Source organism: Pogonomyrmex barbatus, unplaced genomic scaffold, assembly GCF_055798465.1.
Source record: "Pogonomyrmex barbatus isolate J1 unplaced genomic scaffold, ASM5579846v1 scaffold9, whole genome shotgun sequence".
NCBI lineage: Eukaryota > Metazoa > Arthropoda > Insecta > Hymenoptera > Formicidae > Pogonomyrmex > Pogonomyrmex barbatus.
In genome coordinates, this window is record NW_028297193.1 from 8,047,816 (window position 1) to 8,072,385 (window position 24,570).

At 35.7% G+C, this 24,570-nt stretch overlaps 1 protein-coding gene and 1 pseudogene across 1 annotated transcript in view; both read right to left on the bottom strand.

Annotated features, from left to right (window-relative positions):
- The window catches only part of LOC148934603 (uncharacterized), a 234,507-nt gene that overhangs the window by 199,109 nt on the left and 10,828 nt on the right, over positions 1-24,570 (bottom strand). The window lies entirely within an intron of this gene.
- LOC148934610 (uncharacterized) lies at positions 18,487-20,986 on the bottom strand (annotated as a pseudogene).

The window sequence follows — 24,570 nt, forward strand, 5'->3', positions numbered from 1 at the left end:
CGGTAGCAGAAATTTTTGTTAATCAGGTTGTTTCTAGATATGGGGTCCCGTTAGAACTTCATACTGATCAGGGAAGGAATTTTGAATCACAGCTCTTTCAAGAATTGATGAGAATTTTGGGAATTAGGAAAACGAGGACGACCGCTCTTCATCCTCAGTCTGATGGTCAAGTTGAAAGACAACATCAGACGATTTTACAGTATTTGTCAAAGTTTATTGAAGAGAATCAAAAGGATTGGGATCGTTGGATTCCCATGTTTCTTCTTGCCTATAGGACCTCTAAACATGAGGCTACAGGCGTAACTCCTTCAGAATTATTTTGCGGAAGAGATCTTACCTTGCCGATGGATTTGCTAAGAGGTACTCCTCCCAGTTATGGTTTTTCCGAGTCAGCGGAGGAGTACGTTCGAAATTTGCAGCAGAAGCTGGATGAAATTCATCAGAGAGTAAGAGAGAAATTAGAATCAAGGTCTTTGAAGATCAAGTGCCGCTATGATCGAAAGGCTAGGCATCCCGTTTTTGAGGAAGGACAGAAGGTTTGGTTATTTAATCCTCATCGTAAGAAGGGTAGGTCTCCCAAACTACAGAACGATTGGGAGGGGCCTTTTGAGATAATTAAGAAAATTAGTGATGTAGTTTTCTGTATTTCTCGTTCAGGTGGTCAGAAAAGCAAGGTTGTGCATGCCGATAGGTTAGCTCCGTATAGAGAAAGGGAAGAATTTTAAGTAGAGATTTTCGGGGCCCGGTTTTCCAATTTCGACATTACTTTTATTTCTTGTTAATTGTTTTGAGTTACTGTGTTCTGTTTTATTTTTCTTTAAGCTTCCTTCCGTCGTGAGAAGCGTCGTGGGGAGATCCTCGAGCTTGAGCTCCAAGCAAGATCTTCAAGCTCGTGCTTCAAACTGAAATGAAGTCTGCCTCGCCCCCGGTTTTCCGAGTCGTGGTTTTTCCGGGGGACGATGGGCGAATGCCGAGGCAGGGTCTTAGTGTGTCTTTTAGAAAGACGAAAGGGTCCACGACGATTACCCCCACTTTGCCCGAAAAATAGAAGAGAGAAGTGCGCAAAGCTTAAGACGAAGAGTCAAGAGTGAAACGCACGAGAATTTCAAGAACAAGATTCTTCTGAAGAGTAGAGAAGACTGGGATTGGAAGTAGCGGCGCCCGGTAACCTGAGGCAGCAGCCCAGGGTAGGGCAGGAAGTCGCCAGGAGCCCAGAAGTCTTTTCCAAGAAGAAGTTCTTGAAAGAGGAAGAATTGTCGGGACGACAATTTTATGAAGAGGGGGGCAGTGTTGCGGCCGTGCGGTATTCCGTTCGGCGCTGCTAAAAGATAATCAATATCAATCGATAAGAGTTTGAATAGAGGATCGGCCCTTGGCAACGCGTCGTTCTCCGACTGTTTTATAGATTTGACGGCCGGATTCTGCGGTGACCGGACGCGTTTCTGTACCGTTGGTTTAATAAAGAGCGAGTCTTTCTTAAAACAGTGTTCTTCTTTTCCGAGAGCGCTCCGCCGAGTATCGCGATCACGGGAAGTAACGCCGCGAACGCGACAATATATATATATATATATATATATATATATATATATAAATACGTATAAACTACAAGAAATACGTGCATACGTACATATATATATATATATATATAAAACTATATATAAAAATATAAAAAAATATATACATGTATATTACAAAGATATCCGTCAATATCGTCACGTTTCCGTCGAATCCAGTACGATGTATCGTTTGTCATCGTACAGACTCAGAGCAATTTTCGATTCCGACACCGTATATATTTGGTGTAACTTGGATCTTATACATGACTGGCAACGAGTTATTTCGATCTCTTCATTTAAGCACCGCGTGTAATCATCGAAAGTTATTGTGTGCGCGACGTTATTCTTTCGCCTTTTTGATGTCCTTTTTACCATCCACTCTCACCGCATACATCTTCGCTCCGAGTTCGACAAATTCCGTCATAATCGCACCATTATTTTTGTTCTTCATTAAGCCGGATACTTTTTTATTCACGAGAGGCATACGCGTTGTTCGTCGGATAATCGCTCGTATCAAATCTAGCGATATCGCATTTCATCGTCTCGTACACATCGTCGCACGATGTGATATACAAGACTGTCTGTGTCGGTGTATATGATCTTACATTTGTCGCGGTACAGCGGACTTATACTTATGGTGAAATTCGTACAAGCAGATTTTCGATATATCGAGTATACAGATATCCACATAAATCGGCTTGTTGAATTTCACTTCGAGTTTATGCAGTTCGACGGTGATTAAATTTTCCGCAAAGACGCTGCGCTGTGGAAATTTGGTTTCGCGATCATTGCCTTCGTACCGAACCGTCCCATTTCAATTTTACAATTTTACAAGTTATCAATTTTACATTCACGATTCCGAACATTTTCCATTGTTTTACCAAATACCGCGTTGTTTATCAATTTGTACACATTTTTTTCGAAATCGTTTTTCGCGTACATTCTAAGTTGTGTATTAAGTTCGATGTAATCGCGGAGCCAGGTGGATTGAGCGAATTATAGTATGCGGTGTATCTTTACGATACGAAGATCGTGGCGCGTACATTGCTGCAAATTGTGATAGATGATGTATCGCTTCTTATCGTACAGCGTTGCGAGAAATTTATTCTGTCGCGCATCGCACAGAAAAGTAGGTCAGTGTGTCGGTCGTGCAGATGATGCGAATACTCGAGATCGATCTCGAGAATATAATCCGTAGGCGAATCCAGAGTGATCGCGCTCGCGTCAAACTTCGCAATGTTTTTAACCCATCGAAATTTGGCAGCGATTGACATATCGCCCATCCGTACAGGTTATTCACATCGTAGTACATTAAATGCGACGATGGTTTCGACGGGTTGTATGAACGCATGTACTTGTTATTGGCCTGCGCGTATCTGCCGGAACATTGGCCGCGTATATTACGCTCGATAAACATAATCATATCGATGTTAGTGAGCAACTCAAATTTTACGCGCGTATATTTTAGCATAGCGTTCGATGTGAAACCTGGCAAAGTGTAGTAATGCGCGAGATCGAGATTGTAATTTTCAATACAACTTTCACGGAAATTTTCAAAAATATCGGCCAATAACAAGACATCTGTCTTCAAATATACATCGCTATATTCGCTTAGGGTTTCAATAGAGAATCGCTGCCAGACGTTCACGGCATGCGCGTAATCGTTCTGCGACACTGTGGTACCGGTCAACGAGCTATAAAATGATTCGCGCGATGGTAGGCGTTTGTCCGCGCGATCCACGTATTCGTAAGGAAAGACACCTTTACGCGTCAACAAATCAAAATCCTCGTTCGATAACATGGAAAATTCGGAACATAAAATTTTGAATTTCTCTCTGCTTAAAAAAGATGTCAATTTAACGAGGCTGGTACTCAAAAATTTGAATCGATGAACCGTTGTACACAATTTTGCGAATCTGATCTGTCTATCTTTAACATGTTTAGTGAATGAAATATATTTTTCCTTTGTTATCGGCAGCACGTCGATCCTGCGTTCGTACGCCGTAGTTATTTCCGTTACAAAGTGCACGTTATAACCGGATAAATTGTGAAAAACTACAGGAATGCAGTATGATTTTTTTTAGTTTAAATTGCAATTCGAATGCGCGAGTCCGCAGTAACAACGGTAAGGTGGCAATAATCGCGTACCCGCGTAACGTTCGACGCAAATAATTTTTCACAAATATGACAACGCGTCGCGCTACGGTATGTCTTCCACTATTCTCTCGATAACATTTCCATAGGGACATTCGCGGATAACAAAATTTTACTCGATACGCCAAGTCTTCGAGTTGCCGAACGAACCGCAACGCAGTCTTTGCCGCGACGAAATTGATACGTTGATAATGGGTCATCGTATGAGCATCGCACATAGTATCCTACGCTAAATACCTCGTGTTGCTGTTGATATGTGTACGACGTTTTCCTTCTCTGGCTCCATCCTTCGTATGCACTCTAGATTCGCGTAGACGATGAATGGAAGTCGTCCTTTGTTGCAGTGGTTCTTGAGTTCGAACCACTTGTCGTCCTCGTTCGGTAGTCGGATAGCGCAATCGTTCATCCGTTCGCAATCCACCATATGCGATTCCAATTTCTCAGATGAATTAAAATAATGTAGACATCTGCAAACAGAAAATATGATTTTTTAGTATTTTTAGCATTTAAACAATTTTAAGCATTTTTAACAATTATAAAATATTTTACAATTTGTTAAAAAATGTGCATACGTACCGATCACAAAGTATTTCTTATGTTCTTTTTTACTCAGTTGCGAGCTCACGAGACGGGACAAGTTTTTGATATATGCGAAGTGTCCCGCATTATCGTCGCGCGGATCCTGCACGTACAACAGATTTGCGTGTTTCTCTCTCCATCTTCTTTGCTGTCAGATGTATCGGAAGAATCACCTTTCCCTTGATACCGTAGATATTGATGGAGATGTCGTTGAGATGTTCGAACTTTTCAATTTGATTCAACATCATCGGAAACGTAATGTTTTGGAGATTCAACACCATCGTATAATGTGGATACGACGATTCCCGATTTGTATGCCTTTCGGCCGGATGCAATGCCGCGACCACTAACCATGCGAAATACGCATTGTCTGTTGATTGCACGTTAATTACCGCTCTCTTCAACATAATTTTCCGTGGTAACTCGGTATAATCCACTCCACGTGCATGGGATTATATTTATTCACATTAATTGTCAAATTTAATATATAAATTTAATATATAACAGCGCCAATCCACTATCGCGTTCCTGAAACTCTTCGAGCGATGCCAATGTAGGTTCGATGATGTGCTGCTCGTACCACTTATTCACATTTGACACTCGAAAGAGTTCACTATTTTTAGTATTTATACTTTTATTGGCGCGTTTATCGTTCGTCACAAACTCGCCATTGAACGCTGTGTCTCGCTTTCACACTATCATGTCTTTCTACAATGTCTCGCACTCGTTCGAGCACTACACCACCAGCGTTTTCCAAAAGTCGCGACTCGATATAGTCCACGTTAATCACCGCGCCAGTCAATATACGGTTTTCAAATGCCGTATCAATCTCGCGCCAAACGAGAGATCCATTATCTCTACTCACCACTAAAGTTCACAAAACGTCTTTCTAATTGAATTTTTGCACCCGCGAGTCGCGCGATTTTCGCCACCACAGATTGTTTGTTTCCAACAGTGAGTCGAGAGCTTAACATGACTGAATTCTTCGAGCTACTTCGATGCACTCGTCACATCGTTGCAGCCACGCGAAACACTCCACCAAAGTACCGACCTCTCTGCACTGTTCTCGCGTTTCACTCGCTCGAGATGTTCCAGTTTTTATATATTATATTATGTCCCACAGAGCACTTGCACTTGCACGTGACTCGTCCATAATATCGCCTTTCTTACGCGGTGCAAATTGGACACATGTTACATGGCATTGTTATATATACGGACTGCAATTGGAGCAAAATCGATCGTTTAGCGCATCAAGAGTATTTATCTCATACTTCTTAACGGCATACAATTCCAATGTCAGTATCCGTCAGACGAACCATGCATTCGGCAATTAGAGCACCCGTCGAATAATAAAATTGTATTGTACAATGTTTTCTATTATTATTCAGTGCAAGGACTTCCGAACGCGTAACAATTTTTTCTGCATAATTCGTTAGCTCCTCTGATCACTTATACAATCATTGTCGTCAGATAACGCGTGTTCATCACCTTCATCTTCAATATCGATGTCAATATATCCAACATTAATCTCCATCTCTTCTTCTTCATTTCCCCATACATCCATTATATTCGCGATGTCTTCCACGTCCATATTTATCACATTTTCCATTATTCGCACCATCAACATTTTTCTCACACTTCGCGATCGATATTCGTTTCGAGACTTCTGAGATCTACTGTGATTCCACGTGCCCAAGGATTTACTATATATATCATCTGTAATTTCGTTGTCCCTTTGTCGAACTCGAAGCATGGTCATAGGTTTTCCGAATCGGAATTTTGATTTTTTAGCAGCCCGAGTTTCCTCGTTTTTTTCACCTCCAATTTTTTCTCCAATAAGAAGATTCGGTAAAAAAGATTTGATGACTCTTTTTTAAAGACAGTAGCTTGAAAGTAAACTTTCCAACTGTAACAGTTGGAATAATATCAATCGATATCCGAAAGTAATTTTTTTTCAACATAAAAAAGAAACTTGGTATTTATGATGGAATATTATTTATCGGTGTAACATCGATAAAAAAGGGATAATGTATTCATTTTTATAGTTTCCGTTCCGAATCGCTACCAAAATTTATTTGGTTCCTATGTGAAACCTTGGACTTGACCAAACAGGAACGAGTACATTTCAATATTTATTATTAGGAAAAAATTAAGAGAGGAGAAGGGTCCATTTACCGACTAATACATTATTTTTATTAAATAACGGATTTTTTTGAGATTATTCGAAATTAACTCGTTGCATGTACATTTGTTTATAGCAACCGGATTACGCTTCTCTTACCATGCTGCGACACGTATAGTCATCAATACTATTTTTTTCTAAATCGGGACATTATTATAAATCTTCCAAATCGCAATTTGTTTAAGTACATAGCAGCCGGAGTATCGGCACTTTTTTTTTCCTTTCTTTTCCTACGTCAATTTCTACAAAAAACATCTTTTCTAGCGGCTCTTCCTAAACAAAAAAGACTCCCCTCTTCCCCCTCCCCCTTCAAAAGTACATTCCAAAGCACCGACAAAACATTCCCCCTTCCCCGTGCCTACCAGTTCTCCCCTCTTCTTTACTCCCGCGTCTCCGAGTTACCCTGCACACCCGCACCCCGCTCGGAGCTCCTGGGTTAGAATCGGCCTAGTATACCTACTACTTTGTTTTTTAATTCTTAATTGATGTAACATGCCTTCGATTGTGACGAATCTTCTTTGCTTACGAGATTGTATTTTGTTAGACATCGTTTGTATTAAATTTATTTTTTTAATTTGATTTTTAAAATTTTTTTTTTATTCATTCACTAACTCTCCTTCATTCCCCGTTTCCTAGAAGATCGCACGAGATCCTATCCCAGGTTAAAGAGATTGATTTTTCTGACCTAAAAACGGACCGGGCGCACTAGCACAGGCAAACGTTAAAGCGTCATCGACGTTGATTCGTTGCCCTGTGCACAAACGGTTCCGAGCGTCCTTCTAAGCTTCATTAATTATCAAATTTCTCGATGGTCAAATTTTTCCTTTCGGAGTTTGGATGTAACATTAAAAATATTCTCTTAAAATTTTAAATTAATCCGCTGTATTTTCATGGAGATATATGACCTGGATATACGTCCATCGAATCACTCCTAGCAGTTTAGCGAGCGTCAGTTGCACGAGGGGACGAATATTATCTCTTTCTACTTGCCTCTCGGGTCCTCTATTATGTTAAGTAAAGTATACTTGTGTTAGTAAATACAAAGGATTTTCTGAGACATTGTAACAGCAAACTCACCGGACTAACAGACACAAGCATGAAATCCAGAGATCCTCTGGCAATGCAGCAGTTGATATAACGGGCTGTAGATATAAAAAACTATAGTCTGTTTTATTTTCTTCTGTCGTAAAAAGGATCGTAAAAAGAATTCAAGAGAATTACAAAAATCAGTTTCCGAAAATCAAGAGCAAAAAAAGAAGAAAGAATGTATTTAATCCGAAAATGATGGAGTACAGTGTGAAAAGTTTTAACATCTGCAAAAAATTCAAGAGACAGAAAGAATATTATTATGCCGCAAAATAATATATAGGGTGTCCCATAACTCTTAATTAATATTTCAAGGAGTGAAAGGGGATGGAATTTTAAATTAAAAATTTCTTTTCCAATTTTGGCTCAGACCATTATTTACCGAGTTATTAACGATTAAAGTTGATCAATTAGATTGCGCCCAGCCGGAAGCGTAGCGTACTTTGAGGCCTCTCGCGCTTTCTGTACATTCTTTCGATTAAAATTTTATTCTAATTTATTAAGGGTACAAAAAAAGGCAAAAAACATTATCAAAATAAATTGTTTGTAAATAAATTATTTAAATGGTTTCTTCAAAAATTGTTTTGACATGTATCATGTATGGTTCTTACGTATTTTTTTTTGTAGAAATCGATGGAGTTATCAGTTTCCAATTAAAATTAGTAATTTTTTAAAGAAATTGTTCAAACAAATTGCTTGTGAAAAATTTATTTTGATTATTTCATAAGTTAGCATGTAGGATTCTTACGTATTTTTTCTTAATTCGATTCTTACAATTCGATGGCGATCATTTTAAAATCATTTTAAAATTCGAAATTAACGAATACATAAATAATTTAATCTATGTAATTAATTTATTTACAATATTAATTTATTTATAATATTTATATGTAAGAACTATACATGACACGTGTCAAAACAATTTTTGAAGAGGTCATTTAAACAATTTATTTAGAAACAATTTATTTTGATAATGTTTTTTGTCAATAGTCTTTTTTTGCATCCATAACAAATATTCCGTAATTATTTTTTCTCCATCACTAAGTTAGCTATGAAAATTAAATAATTAAATTGAACAAATGGATTAAATAATTGACTTAAATAAATAAACAAATAAATAAATGATAAATAATATTAAAAAAACAATCAGAAATTGAATAAATTTCCAACTGTAACTTTTCTCACTTATTTATTTATTTATTTATTTACTTATTTATTTATTTATTCATTTATTTATTAATTAATATAAAAAATTAGAAAAAAAATTTTAATCGAGAGAATGTACAGAAAGCACGAGGGGCCTCACAGCATGCTACGCTTCTACGTATTCCGGTTGGGCGCAATCTGATTAATCAACTTTAATCGTTAATAACTCGGTAAATAATGGTCTGAGTCAAAATTGGGAAAGGAACTTTTAGTTCAAAATTCCATCCTTTTTCACTCCTTGAAATATTAATTAAGAGTTATAAGACACCCTAACCCTGTATAGAATATAGAATTTTAAATTTTATTACCGTTTTTGCTACCGTATCGAATTTTATAAAATAACAAAAAGTGTGATGGAAATAAATTAAATTTCAAACTGCAAGTATGCGCGGCCTAGAATTTAAAATTGTTTTGATTTGATTGATGTAATAATTGCGAACTTCAGTATATTCCTTCATGCTCTTATATTGCATTCATACGAAATAAATCGATGATTCTTACAATGAGAATTCTAGGAATAGACTTGAAAGTTTTGTGGCTTGATGGACATGCCGAATTTTTTCATCAAAGCACATGATCATGATTGTAAAACATATGTACGAATGTATTAAAACTTTTGAAATACTTTTTTAAAAAGACTGTGAAAAAAGAAATAGCAGAAACTTATAAAACAAAAAATATAGATGAAACAATTAAATTGACCGTGACTGATGATGGAACGTGGAAAAAGCGTAACATTACTACAGATATTACAATCGAATGCTACAAAGATAATACAATCATGATGCTATAATTGATGGGATTCCTGTTTACTTCATGGGATATTGATAGAGAAGATATTGAACGCATAGACAGATCTGACTATCACGCGTAGCAAAGTTTCCTCTCAGGAGGAAAAAATATGTCGTCAGCAACAATAAATTGACATTTTAGAAGCAACTTCAACTTCAGGAGAGGATGTACTGGTTCTGGAATAGATGACTCTGTGTAAGTTGAGAAATAAATTTTTTAATTTAGCATAAACTGTACTTGAAACTTTAAACACGTTTTTCTCAAAACTAAATTTCAAAATCAGTGACCACGATATTTCAAAAACCACTGTATCGATCAATTTGAAATTTTATATGCTTTTCTTAGACTCTAATCTTTAATTAAAAGTTTCTTTTCAATAGTATTTTTTTTTAAGACGAAAAATATTTTTTTTTTATAAAAATCGAAACTTCAACTTTGAACAGCCACCATTTTGTCGCAATTTAATTTTTCAGAATATCGATCGATTAAAGACTAGATCAATTCATATATTAATTAAATTTTTGGGATCTTTTCATTTCAGATAATCTGGTTCCGAATGGCAGTGACCACTGCAAAACACGTTTTGAAAAATGGCTTTCCGGACGTTAGTCGTAACTTATTTATTTATTAATATTTTTACATTAAAAAATATGAAAACTTTGTCAAAATAGATTTTTGAATATAAAATTTTTTTGAATATAAAAATTCTTATATTATACAAAAATATGCATATATGCTTTTTTGAAAAAAATTCTCGAAAATTCATCTCTTTTTCAGCCTCCTAACTAGGTGTACCCCCTTAATATGGGCTTAATAGTAATATAAGAAGTACTTTTTATTTTTCTATTATTTAAAAGATGTGATACCCAACATTTTTTTTGTAATTTTTTTTGTGACTTTATTAAACAATATTATTATTGCCACTGCAATTATTTTTTATGCTGCTATATAGAGTAATTGATTTATATCAGCTATAACAAATAATATAATTTTACTCCTTGAAATTATTTTTTTTTTGAATGTAATCAAAGTTACAATGACACTAAATCATAAACTGTAATCATAATGTTATATGAAAATATAGAAATATATTTCATACATTCGACTAAATATTACGTACGAATGATCGCATGCGCACTAATCAGTTCAACAAATTTGTCGTACAACAAATAAAAAATAGTACCCTAAGAGGTAGTAAAGATATGAAACGGATGTGAAACAACATCCACAGGTTTAATTTGCGATATTAAATGATTTCTATATGGATCTTATTTACAAGCGCTGATACGATTGATGAAGCAATTAAATTAGCACATCAAATTCGTGAAGTTCTGTGATGAAGGTGTTTCATTTATATATTAATAAATGGGCTTCAAATAATCTATGTATAATATCAAAATTCAATATAAGCGACACATCTTTCTGATATTTTAGACAAATAAGATAAAAAGATTATTGAACATTTGGTATAATTATAATTCAGATATCCTTAAATACGTTATTAATTTAAACTACGAGAATGTTAAAATTACCAAAAGAATAACTTTGTCAATAATAGTTCAAATTTTTGAACTTTTAGTAGCTCCTGTGTTTGTTCTAATAAAATTATATGGCAAAAATTATAGTTAGCAAAAGCATAATTATTAAAGTAAAACAAAATGAAACAGTGAAAAAGTTTTTTACAAATAGTGAATGCAGTTTATTGAACAAATTTCGATATTAAATAAATTGAAATTGCCTAAAACAGTTATTTCTCATAAATAAAAAAATGAAGTATGTGTGTTTGAGATTTAGCTTAATTATTATAAAAAGTTCTGGGACTGTGAGCGACGCACCGAATGGGGCTATGTCGCGATTAGTTTATATCTATATTACAGATATTATCGCTGACTAGTTTTGAAATTCTCACTGTCAAACGAGTTCTTAAAGCGCGTCACGAGCGAAACACTAGACGAGCCGACACACCTTTTAAGTTTAAGAGAAGTCCGAGACTAACGAGCCGAACTGTAATCCACGAATCTTAGAGAAATTATATTAATGCTCTCCAAATCTGACGTGATCAAGGATTCACTCGCCGGTCACGTGAACACCATGGTGAGCACGAGCACGTCACGATGATGTAGCCTCGCAATATTCCGACAGCACTTCTGATCACGTCACCTTCACTTTCAGATGAGCAAGTCTTGAGATTAAAGCTGTCTTTTTATGATATTATCACTGAAAAACTCACGAGAGCAAAGATCTACTTCGAACGATATGTGATGTGCATAATGGCTGAAAAAAGAGATCTAGAGAGCGCGCACTAGAGAAGAAGGCCGCGAGCGCTCCCAAGTGATCAATTTCGAAAGATCATACATAATGGACGCGTCCGTCAGGTGCTGCCATTTAAGAAAGAGGCACCTACGCGCAATTTTCAATGAATATAAGCTCATTCTCGAACAACATGCATTCTGTGATGCTTCAGAAGTTGCGTATGGCGCGTACATATATGTAAAGGGTATCAAAAATTATGGAAAATCAACCATACAATTATTTTATGCAAATCTTGAGTAGCTTTATTAAAATCTATATTTTTGTCGCATTCAAAATTGTTTGATATATTATTAGTAGCAAAATTATTACACAAAACTTTAAGGCAATTTAACATTAATATTATAAAAGTTCTTTGGATTGATTTAACTGTAATTTAGCATGGATTTCAAATATTGCTAATACTTAGAAAACATTCGTAATAGAGTCTCAAAAATTCAATTTTTAACAAAAACTAATAAATGGTATTATTTTGCGAAAAATCTTGTCGATTTGATGTCGCGTAGTCTTTTCTTTCGCTCTTTGAAGCTCTGGAGAGCCTGAGAAATGTCGTCAATGAAAAAAGAACCTTCACGCGGGAAAGAACGGGTAATCATCGGTGGCTAACTCAGAAGGGGACCAAGTGAGTGCCGAGAACTTCACTCAGCAGAGAATGTGCAAAGCACACTTGTTGTCCTGAGGAGGAGAAATCTTTCTTAAGCGTAAAGGCAGAGGAATCATCAGGTCAACAACATCAAGATCAGATAGACAACGAAAAACTACCTGATTATTCTCCTATGAAAATATCTTTATAAAATGGAAGATAGAGATTTAGGATTATCGGGCGAATCGAGTGACCGGCGTTGGAGCGGGTTGCCCAGTGTGAAATATATGTTGAGCATGTGAGGATGGATAACCAGATCCCACATGCGAAATTCGCAACTAGAAAAAGAAAAAATAAATGTCATTTAAGAAAGCGATTGATTTGGCCGGACTGTGCGCTGACTTCTACAGGTAGGGCAACTTCGAATATTGGAAAGGGAGTTAGATGGAAAAACTCATAGACATATATGAAATAGCTGAAACTCACTGAAAAGAAAAAGAACACTTTCATACATTAGATCACATGATATACATATCAGGAGCTGAAGAAACGGAAAGAAATGGAGTAACGTTTCTCGTCAGCAAGAAAATGGCATATGTGGACGAATATTGCTTCATTAATAATCAACTCATCATGATAACACTGGATGCAAAACGAGCATCCTACTTGGTATAAGTACATGTCGACTTTAGAAGCGACGGATGACGACGTGGAAAGAATGTATTCCATTTAGAACAGCCAAAATATCGGTCAAAAAACCTTTAGTGAATATGGAAGATTTTAATGCGAAAGTTGGAGAGACCTCAGAGAACAATATATCAACTGTGAGGAAATATGGCTTTGGAGAAAAAAATGATAGAAGAGAGCGGCTGTTGGATTTTGCTATTGAGAATAAAATGACTATTACACTATCTTTCAATATGGAGAAGCTCCGACGGCCATACAAGGAACTAAATTGACTATTTTCTAATTAGATCTAAGTGGAAGTCTCCAATAGTAAACATGAAGACAAAACCTGGCGCGGAGTGCGGCTCAGACCATAACATACTATAGATTAAGTTTAGAATTAAATTCAAGAAACTTATGTCTAACACGAAACAACGGTTGGTGATGACAGACCTGGGACAATTCCAAACCGCTTTAGAACATAAGGGAATACCAGAAATGGGAGGTCACTCAGGCGTAGCATGGCAAGAAACAAAGGAGTGGATTATAAACGCCATGAATCAACGCCCTAATCCAAGCATTACTAAGAAGAAGCATTGGATAATAAAACTCTATAACTTATTGAACAGAGAAAAGCCATAAAGCGAAGTAGGGACGATGATAATAAAGCACGCCTAGAACGAATAAGCTGGAATATAAAAACAGCTAGCAGATGGAACAAAAACAAATATATCTCATCAATATGAATAAAACTAAAAAGATATTCCAATCGTCATGAATCCCCAACTCTTCAACAAAGAGATACCTTTCCAGAGAGATTGTACCGCGTACGCAGACAATCATAAACGAACAAGGAGTTGCGATTAACAATCTGATCGGTATTGTAGGAGTGTGGAGGAGCTACTGCTAAAAGCTGTATGAGGACAACTTCAGCCCAATGGATAGTGACGCGTACTAGAGGAGCCCACCATAATGCGAGAAGAGGTGGAAAGAGCAATAAAGCTCTTAAAACCAAGAAAATCTCCGGGAGCAGATGGGATATGGGATAACTAAAAATCTTGAAAGATGGGAGAAAAAAGACTGGATGCTATTCACAGAATATATAACATCATATGGGAAATAACAATTTCGCCCACGGATTGGTGGGAGTCGACGTTTGTTCCCATCTTTAAAAAAGGCTCTTCTTTGAAGTGTGCGAACTATAAAACTGTGGCTAATATCGCATGCTAGTAAAATATTTCTGCACATCATACACGGACGATTGAAACCTTTTCTTTTGCCTCAGATATCGGAAAAATAGGCCAGATTTGTTTCAGGCAAAGGTACAATCTTAGGAGGGCCATTCTCAGGACCAAGAATAGAGCGTGGTCAGAACTTATGGGACTCATAGATAGTGACCTGTGGGATAAACCATATAAGGTAATAATGGGAAGACTGAGAAACATTTCTCCTCCTGTGTGTGAAACACTGGACCCGAAATTAATTCTCTCCATTGTTGGAGGTCTTTATCTTCAGACCCAGTATGCTTATCGCTGTATCTTGTAAGGTGAATACGAGGCACTTGCCGTTCTCGTTGACGAATTAGATCTTCTTTTTAAGAGAATTAAAAACAGAATGAAAAAGCAGGAAGAAAAAGCATCTGGTCCAGAGGAAATTACATTTACAGGTCGGATTTTGGCCTTAGCTTATGATTATATCCGTAATGATCTTTGTTCTCTCTTTACAGACTGTTTCTTTAGAGATTATTTCTCTGATATTGGAAAACGGCACATCTTGTTTTACTTAAAAAACCAGAAAAAAATAGCGAATATATCTTCTTCCTTTCGTCCTCTCTGCCTATTAGACCATCGGTAAACTTTTTGAAAAAAATCATTGCTACCAGGATTTGAGAGAATTTGCAAAACGGTGCTGGCTTATCACCCTTTCAATCTGGCTTTTGTCCTAGAAAATCTATGATAGACGCAACCCATGCCTTTCGACAGATTATTACTGAAGCTTTCGATAATGAATGTTGTGTAATTGCGGTTAGCTTTGATATAACGCCTTCAACTCGATTTCATAGATTTGTATTCTAGACGCTTCCGAGAACTTCAGTTTTCCGTTATATATACTTTTTCGTTATATATTATATATACGAGCTATGTTACACAACTGCTTCAGTGGGAAGTCTGTTATCTTCGTAAAAAAAATGATCATCTCAATAATATTGAGACGTTTTGCGGTATTTTGCAAGGTTCTATTCTTGGACATTTATTGTGGAATGTCAGATATGATACTCCGTGAACCTTGTCCCAATGGCTATGGGATGATTCATTATGTTGATGACACTTTAGTTTTTGTTTCTGGTAACACCATTGATAGTGCAAGAGGGAGAGAGATCTTCATATCATTGTCAATAGTGTAACAGTACGTTCCTATTCGGTCAGAATAATCGGTGCGGAAGCGGAAACGTGGTTCGGATATACTTATCGAATGCCAGGGTTCGGAAAAAGAATGGCAGATGCTAGGACTTAGTTAACAAAATAAAAAAAAACAATTTATTTAGAATTAAGAAATTCTACAGAGCGATGAAAAGACACTGTTGTTAAAAGAGAGCGTGACGCCGTCCGATACAATTTCAATGTTCGGATGAGTGGTCGAATACAGAATGTGACTGTGTATACTCGCGGGATAGTGCGCGGGTTGGCGACACAGCACGTTGCTAGACAAAGGAGCCCGCGTGTTGCCAAGTGGTCGGATTGGGGCGGTTGCTAAATAACCGAAAACGCCTTCGCAACACATGTTTTCGCTTGCCAAAGAGAGAATATCGCGAATACTCGTTATTCGGATAGCGCAACGAGAACATTCGTTCGCGTGAAGTAAATATTTGAGAACGCTTGAATATCGAAGGTAGAAAATGCTCGTGGTGTAGGAGGAATACCTGAGAACGCTCGAGTATTCGTGCAGGATGAACGAAAATGCTCGTTATGTGGATAGGATTATTCGAGAACACTGGAATATTAATTTAGGAGTAACGAAAATGCTCGTTGTATTAGAAGAAAAGACTAAGAACGCTTAGAGTTTTCGTATAAGAAAGCGAGAATAGCAAGAATGCTCGATTCCGAATGGAGAACTCTCGTATTGGGCGGATCGGATCAGAGTATCGGATTAGACTGGTTAGATGACGGGACTGGTTTTAGTCAAAGAATGTGCCGGATATATATACTTGGCTTCTATTTTCGTTGAGATATTATTCGCTGTAAAACAGCTGATCTGTCAGGCCGTCGGAGCATCAGCTATGTGCGCGTGATGTTCGGGGATATTCGGGCAGCCCCGGACGGTATGGGCCACATAGCGCGCTTAGTAATGGAGCGTTACAGAGCGTTATGCTCCGTTACAATAGGATTAGACGATTAGGTTTTAATTTGTCTGTATGTATTAGGTGTACAAAAAAGTTCTGAGCTTTAGATTTCATACAACCGAAATAACAATTTAAATTTTATATATCTTCCCGCTCTTTTGCGGTTTTAAAGCGTTGACATTTGGCCTTCTAAAATGCCATACGGTTTGGCGTTTGATGCACATAACCTCAAAAATTAGTAGTGTTCACGATGACAATAACAAAAGAGCATATTCGATTTTCCATCCACTTCGCGTTTCATCTGAAGAAAAAGGCTGCTGAATATTGCAATGATTTGTGCTGCATATGGAGAGAACGCTGTAAGTCATACTACATATAAAAGATGGTATCAAAAATTTCGCCAAGGAGATTTCAGTCTTGAAGATGCGTGCTGGACGCCGTCAAAAGATTGAAACGGACGAATTGCAAGCACTGCTGGATATAAACTCTGCGCAAACTGAAAAGAAGCTTGCGTTACGCAGCAAACCATTTTCGTTTACATACGATGGGAAAGACAGATGGATTCCGCATGAATTGTCCGAAGACAATAAAAATCGTCGGCGTGATATTGCACTCACTTTGCTTTCAAAGTTTCGAAAAAAAGATTCTGCACAAAATCATTACAGGCGATGAAAAGTGGATTCTTTATGATAACCCTAAACGTAGAAAATCATGGGTTGACCCTGGTCAACCTTCGACATCGACTCGAAATATCTATGCCAAGAAGGTTTTGCTCTGTATCTGATGGGATTGGAAAGGTGTGTTGTATTACGAGTTGTTACAACCGGGTGAAACAATCACGGCAGACCGCTACCAACAATTTACCAATTTGAGCGATGCACTAGAAGAAAAGAGGCCATTTACTGGCCAAGGACGTCGTAAAGCGATCTTGTTTCATGACAATGCTCGACCACATGTTGCGAAAGCGACTCAGGACCATATCTTTGCGTTAGGCTGGGAACTTTTCCCGCACGCGGCGTATAGCCCAGACATGGCGCCTTCCGATTACTATCTATTCCGGTCGCTGCAGCATCATTTGGCTGATACACATTTCATGAGATTTGAAGAGATACGAAAATGCATTGATGACTTTATCGCCTCGTAGCAGATGAGCTTCTATCGTTAAGGAATTCGCAAGCTACCCAAAAGATGGCAAAAGCTCGTTGATGCAAACGGAGAATATTTCGCTGATTAATATTTTTTTGTTTTTGAATAAAAATTGAATTTTACAAAAAAAAAGCTCAGAACTTTTTTGTATACCTAATAAAACGGAGGCCTGTATTTTCAGACAAACTGGAGGCTTCTTATCCCAAACATTCGATAATATAGGTATACGAACATCGATAATATAGATATACGAATTAAACGTAACATGAAATGTTTTGATGTAATCTTACAAGGAAGGGCATAGAAGTGTCCCCTCCAATTTTGATGAGCTTCAAATATGTTATATTCTAGACCAAAATAAGGGACACGTATTTTTTTATACGTGCCCGTTTTGAGTTGTAGGGGGTAAAACACCTCTTGAAAAAATTTCGTTTTTTTATTTCAAGGCAAATATCGTCGAAATTATTAAAATTACAAAAAATGTTTCGAGTAAAAGTTGAATGGTTGTAAGAGTACTTTATAATAGTAATATAAAAAAAAATTAAGAAATTTGTTTAAACAAATCCCCCACCACTTTATATTTTCTTTGAAAATTTTTTAATTTTTTTTGTAACTAAAAGTTATTGTAATACGAATCCAACTATATATGGTAAAGTTATTTTCCGATTTATTATTTTTGAGAAATAATTAGAACGTCTATGTACGCGTGTTATCCATGCTCATTCATGCGCTCGGTCTTTCTCATATAACGTTAGTTGCGTGAAAGAACGTTGATTAATAATCCTATTTAACAATATAATATTTATTTATTTATTTATTTATTTGTTTATTTATTTATTTCTTACAATGAGAAGGTATTTTTATTTTAATCAAAGATATTTTTTAAAAATAAAGAAATTATTACTTTTATTAATAGTATTACAGCTAATTGCAATGGTTAATGTCGAATATATTCTATTAATCAAGATTTAGTAGGATTTATGAAAGAAGAAAGGAAAAAGTACATATTTATAATAATATTCATATAATTAAAGATACACATTATGTTCTTTTTATTATTCACCAAAGATCATATAGAAATATATAAGAGTACAGATGTATAATAATTATATAAAAAGTTACATGGATAATAACAGAAATATGTCAATATATTACCTCAAATTGATAACAAAGATGATGATCGTGAAAAAAATGTTGGAAACAAAGAGATTTTTTAAACCATGAATAAGTTATTATAACAATACTGTCACAAACATCACATCGTGGTTTAGACTGTTTTTTGAAACAATAATCTACAAATGTTTCAAACATTTCTGGCCTATTTTCTACATAACCACTCTTAAACCATGTATATTTTATTAAATTTCTAAATTTTGGCGATGAAAATTGGAAATGCCTGTTAATGATTGCATTTTTAAAATAGAATCTCGCGAATGAAGTTTAATTTCTAAATCTAAAAGTATGATGATAAATCCGATAAATGTTTTATAAAATTTTTCCAGAGAGAAACAAAAAAATTCCAGACGGAAACCATAAACATTTAATGGTTGTCTGTTGTTCTTGCTGGTATTGTCAGAAAAACAATATCTTCTGCATTTTCCGGTCTATTTCTTGCAATTACATTTGGACAGTGACCAGTCCACAAATCCAATAATAAAACAGATTTCGGGCCAACATTTGGAAAATAAACTTCTCTTAATAATATCTCAAAATGATGAGATGTCAATTTTCTAGATTTTGAAGCCATAACATAAATTATAATTTCCCTAAACATTATTTCTTCTACTCTTGGGCCGAATATTCTAGTAGGTTTTTTTAAAACAATAAAAAGAGGAGATAATAACTTACTATCGTTAAAATTGTGGGTTGGATGATATAACTATGTGTTGTTGCCGATACCGATTGCACTACACACTCAACTCCTTTTGTACTTCCATTACTAATGAACAATTAGTATGAAATTCCAATTGAAAATTGGATCTGAATTGTATATGTTTTCGAATCGATAACGCGTAATATAACGCATAATTTAACATTTTCGATAAATCTATTGCTTTCTGCTTCTAGATATTCTTTTGATTTCAGAGTTTTATTCGTTATAAATTTTGTGATTTTTCGAGAAACAATGTTGTGCGCTATCTTGAATTGTTTTACTCACGTATGTGATGCTATAAATCCTGGAGTATTAATCTCTTGTGCTTTGAGGGCCCATCGAACAATATCAATGTCATGAATAATTGTTCCTTTCTTCTAGATCTTTTTGGAATTTATTTAATGTATATGATGAAATTTCTTTCAGCTTTTCCAATCTAGTCCCACCTTTGTTGACTTGCTCCTGCCATCTTCGTAATTGGCGTAACGAAGTAACTTTTCGAAATCTACGCGCGTTTTACGCGCTCTAGCGATATTGACCTAACTGAATTATTAGGTTTCCAAAACTCAACAGCTCTTCTTTTATATTAAATTGGAATATCATCTGTTACATATGTCATTTCACTCACATAATCTATATTTTCTTCTTCGTCCTCTTCTTCGGGTGTTATTAATTGTACTTCTGATATATCAAAAGAATTTTCAAAATCAATACTCTCTTCTTCCTCAATTTCAAATTGGTTTTCATATATTTTTTGTAGCATATTTTCCATTTCCTCTTTTATTTTTATTTTTGTATTTGTAATAGAAATTTCTGGTAAATTCAAAAAATAAGAAGTAAAAATAAGAAGCAGTATTATCATGTTTCTTGGATTGAATTTCATTTTACCTTAAAAATTAGAAACACTTAATTATAACCATATATGTAAAAAGTACTTGTTTTTAAAATAAAATAAGTAATTAATTATTTTATACTTAAGGAATAGTAACGCTTCATTGTACGAGGGTAGTCTGAAAAGTTTTCAGCCTTAACATGAAGATGACATTACTCGTCAAAACCATTCTAGTGGTAGCATATACTACAATAGTATATGCTTTGAAAGACTTTTGTGAAAATTTCAGCCATTTTGGATGTTCAGTTGTTGTTTGACAATCGTTTATGTCAGTCGATGTCAGTGTTTTTGTAAAAATGGAAAAAATTGAATATCGTGCCGTGATTAAATTCGTACATTTGAAAGGCAATACCTGCGCAAATTAAAATCGAGTTGGACGTTGTTTACGGAGACTCTGCCCCATCATTTGCCACCGTAAAAAGATGGGAAGCTGAATTTAAACGTGGTCGTACCAGCTTGGCTGATGATGAGTGTTCGGGACAGCCAAAAACTGCGATCACTGCTGATAACATTGAAAATCACCAAATACTGGATGACCATCAAAGTTAGAGAGATAGCAGGGCTATGAGCATATCGAAAGAACGCGTTTGTCATATATTGATTGAAGAATTGGATATGCGGAAGCTAGTTGGATGCCATGCTTGCTCACTTTGGACCAAAAACGAATTCGAATGAACATTTCCAAAGTCCTATTGGAGCGGTTCAAGCGAAACGAGTCAGATTTTTTGCGTCGATTCATAACTGTAGATGAAACTTGGATCTACCACTACACTCTAGAGACAAAAGAACAGTCAAAACAGTGGACTGCAAAGGGTGAACCTGCTCCGAAAAAGGTGAAGACGATTCCATCAGGAAGGTAAATGGCGACTGTTTTTTGAGATAGTCACGGAATTGTGTGTATCGACTATCTTGAAAAAGGTAAAACAATAACGGGAGCGTATTACGCATCATTATTTGATAAGCTGAAGGCAGATATTGCAAGAAAACGACCGCATTTGAAGAAAAAGAAAGTGCTGTTCTATCAAGACAACGCACCTGCTTACACTTCGGCGGTCGCCATTGCCAAAATTCACGAACTGCACTTCGAATTGGTTGACTACCCACCGTATTCACCAGATCTAGTCCCGAGCGACTTTTCCTGTTTCCTAAGCTTAAAGTTTCGCTTGGAGGACAGAGATTTTCATCGAACGAAGAGGTCATCGCATACGTAAACGCCTATTTTGCGGAGCAAGACGCCAACTACTATTTGGAGGGGTTAAAGAGATTAAAGTATCAATGGGAAAAGTGTATCAACTTAAAAGGAGATTATGTTGAAAAATAAAACTATATTTGACCGAAAAAATACTTGTTTCTATGTTAGGTTCAAAATTTTTGAGACTATCCTCGTATGCTTATTATATTTATATATTACTTATTATTTTAGTCCGGATTAGGTTACAAGATTGTATTTAGGGAAAGTCGGGTTTGCCGAACCTTAGGAACTCCTTAGAGCTCCGAGCAGGATCTAGGTGGAAAGTTCTTCTGGTCAAATATTATTACTCACTTTTATTAAGTAGTATTTATTGGTACGGCTTCTTGATAATGTTTTGTGTGAATCTCGTTATTACGGATAACGACTGACCGTAACGAAGTACAACTGTTCTGTTACGTATTGTGACTGCTCGCTCTCGGTGATTTAGCGACCGTTTTTATAATATTTTAGTAGTATCGCGTTTCATCGCCTTATATTATAATTCTAACTTGGACCATATATGATCAAAACAACGCGCGTTCTCCGTTCGCGCTCTGCTTTGGAATTTGCAGACTTGCTTTTGCATATTTGTATTTCCGGCGATGTTTTTGATTGCTATGCCGAGATTCGAGAAATATCGTAAAGATATATAAGAAACACTAGATATATAATAGATAAGAAATAATATAAGAAATAATATATATATATATATATATATATATATATATATATATATATATATTGTAATATACGTATATATGTGTATCATTGAATTGTGACGTGTTATTCTAAACATGTTATTTGCGATAAATATCATCACATGCCTCGGTAGTCGAAGGAATAAGATGCCTGTCCGGTAAGCAGGAGGTCCAGGTTCGATTCCTGGCTGAGGTGGTATTTTTTTGCAAAAGAATTACGAGTTTTCACGACTGATTCGTGGTCGGACCCCGCCGTGACACACACCCTTCCTTCTTATTTGGGATCTTATAATATATATATATATATATATATTATAAGATCCCAAATATATATATATATATATATATATATTATAATATCGTAGATTCGGGCTACATTATGTTAAAGATAAATTTATTTTAATCTGAAAGTAACAAGTATATATAATATATATTTCACCTTTTTGAATATATTCTTCAAGATATTAACCACTGCAATTAGCTGTAGTACTATTAATAAAAGTAATAATTTCTTTATTTTTAAAAAATATCTTTGATTAAAATAGAAATATCCTTCCATTGTAAGAAATAAATAAATAAACAAATAAATAAATAAATAAATAAATAAATATTGTATTGTTAAATCGAATTGTTAATTAACGTTCTTTCACGCAATCACCGTTATATGAGATCGATCTGTGAAAGATCGAACATATGAAAGAGCGGATAACACGCGTACATAGACGTTCTAATTATTTCTCAAAAATGATAAGTCGGAAAATAATTTTATCATATATGATTGGATTCTTATTAAAATAATCTTTAATTTGGTCACAAAAAAAATAAAAAATTTTCAAAAAAAATATAAAGTGGGGATTTGTTTAAAAAACAAATTTCTTGTAAATTTTTGTTACATTACTATTATAAAGTACTCTTGCAACCATTCAACTTTTATTCGCAACATTTTTTTGTAATTTTAATAGTTTCGGCGATATTTGCCTTGAAATAAAATAACGGATTTTTTTCAAGGGGGTGTTTTATCCTAAAACTCAAAACTCAAAATGAGCACGTATAAAAAAATACGTGTCCCTTATTTTGATCTACAATATAACATATTTAAAGCTTATCAAAATCAAAGGAGGACACTTCCATGTCTTTCCTTGTTAGACACATCTAACCTTTAGGCAACATTTCATTAATATTACTCTTTGTATCCGAAATTTAACTCACTCTCTGTGCAGACTTATGCTCAATCTTTGGGTACTTGGATTCAAAAAAGAGGAAACTATATGCATCTGTTATTCAATTAGTTTTATATTATGGTGTTCCAGTTTGGGCAGATAAATTTAATTTCGTTTCTCTAACGACTAGAGTGATTGATAAGTTCATACGTACATTGTCTATTAGATTTGTAGATACAGAACAATCTCGCTGACGGCAGCTTTCATTTTGGCTGGTGTCTTGAGATAAGAGCTTTCCGAATTTATAATTTGTACTAGTTGCATTAAAAGGGCCCAATCCATTGTTAATTGATCGAATAATACGCTTAATGAAGAGGGAGGTGAATCGAGAGCTCTTCAGACTTGACATAGCATATTGGAAAACGATAAATTCTCGAGTATGCAGGTAAGAGCAGCTTTCGCGAATAAATTTGAGACGTGAACAAGGCATGAGTTTGGCTCTTTAATATTCCTCTGTACACAATTGATAAGTGGCCATGGCTGCTTTGATGTTTTTTTTTACAAAATTGGAAAATCCCCCACACCTATTTATTATCATTATTCATTGGAGGTCGATACTCCAGACCATACAATAATGAGATGCCTTGCTTGGAGGGATGAGAGGTGTAAGCTAATCGAAGCTATAGATGGTAATTTATGATTAGGCTTAGGACCATTCTTGAGGATGATGCATGGCAGGGAGCGTTCGCTGCATTCTCCGAGTTAGTCATGTCCGTCAAGGCGGAGAGGAAGCGTCAAAATCCTAGGACTAATGGGGCACTTGAAAAAGACACTCCTCATTTAGATATTACCGATGTCTAATTTGGCATTGAAATATTGGGTTAGATCTCATCCTCGTCTTATAGGTCCTCTTAGAAGAATCTGAGATATTGGACGTCTCTTCTGATGTGTGCATGTTGCACTGTCGCTAAGGAGGGAACCCGTGATGTGTTGTTCTGTCAACGTTCCCTCCCAATATGGTGCTGCCAGCGAAATGATTTTAATGGATAAGCAAGGCTGAAAGGTTTTTCGTCTGATGCTCCTTCCTCCCCCATTTGAATCCTACATTCCCCGAAT